Source organism: Caretta caretta, chromosome 6 (assembly GCF_965140235.1).
Source record: "Caretta caretta isolate rCarCar2 chromosome 6, rCarCar1.hap1, whole genome shotgun sequence".
NCBI classification, from domain to species: Eukaryota; Metazoa; Chordata; order Testudines; family Cheloniidae; genus Caretta; species Caretta caretta.
Window position 1 is genome coordinate 10,604,441 of NC_134211.1, and position 1,480 is coordinate 10,605,920.

Here is a 1,480-nt window from a genome sequence, read left to right on the forward strand (position 1 = left end):
TTGTGCCCAGTGTCTGGTCCACAGCCAGGCTCTTGGGGTGGGAGTGTGCTTTTTGAGAAGTTCTGGCCCCTGCCACCTACCCATCTGCCAGGCCTGTGACACCTGGTGGGGCTGGGATGGGTTGGGGGTCCTGGCTGATGCATGGAGAATGGCACCCGTGATACCAGTGCAAGAGTTGCAGCCAGCACCAATCAGTTTCTGCTGGGCTCCTGCTGAACAGTGCTAGACATGTTGGGCTGAGTCTGAGCCGGGCACTGGTGATGGGCAGGCCCAGTGCATGGCCCAGGCACACGGAGCTGGAGCTGGGCAGGAGGAAGCTGGGGGTGGGCAGGCTTGATGCCTGGTGTCATAGATCCAGAGGGTCTGTGGTAGATGCTAGCTTTTAAACTGTCCTGTGGAGGAAACCTTCAGTGTGCCAGGCCCACAAGGGTTCCCATTCCTCCTGCAGGGCTGGCCATGCAGCCTCATCGCCTCCGGCTTCACCCTGAGAGCTCTACCCAGCATGTCCCACTGAGCCAGACTCCAGGTGGGTCTGGGTGCTGCAGAGGGCTAGAGCCACCAGATTCCTGTGCGCAGGGAGCGGGCTTTGCTTCTGCAGCTGGGACTGACCCCTGGCACAAGGGTGCCTAATTACCCAATCACTGCTCCTGAGCCTTCCCCGCAAGCAGCTGGCATGTGGCTCTGAGGCAGGAAATGAGCTGGGCTGTGTGCCACAACACGCCTAACAGCAGCGAGTGGTGGGAGTCAGGCTTGCGGGGCAATAGCAGAGCTATGGTGGGGGAGCCAAGGGTTAGGATCGCAGGGGCTGCGGGTCGGGACTGAGGGGGCAGAGCTGAGAGTGTGGGGCCAGTCCCTGGCTGCGGAGTGAAGGATGACAGCTGACCCTTTAAGTGAGTCACACTCGACTCCCGCTCTCTCCCCGCCGCAGTTTATTCCCTTTTGGGGCTTGATGTCATTGGCCTCTGATGTCACAGCTGTTTCCATGGCAACTAGCTGTGATGTCACAGGCAGAGAGCATAGCGTGTTGATTTCTTAAAGAGCCCCACGTGTCGGCTGCTTGGAGTGTGGGGAGGGGGAGTCCCCCTGCCCCCTTGTTCTGGGCCCCTGGGTGCTGTCCCTGCGCTGAGCGAGTCTCCCCCTCACAGGGAGAATCAGAATCCAGCCCAGGCCGGCAGCCAGGGAAGCAGCGACAGCTCCATCACCAGCAACTTAGCCTGGAACAGCTCCCCCTGCCCCCCCGCACCCCCACGGCTCCCTCCTCGGCCCCGCTCCAGCCTGGCCCTCCGCTTCCCCCCGTTCCCCTCCCCTTCCTTCCGCCCCTCAGTTCCCGCCCTGCCTTGCCCTCCCCTGCCCCCTACGGTTTCCTCCTTCCACCCCCAGCCCTCCCCTCGGTCCCCGCCCCGCACGGCTCCCTCCCCTCCCCTCCCCTCCCCTCCCCTCGATCCCCCCCCTCGCGCTCGCTCCGCTCCTCCCGCCCCTC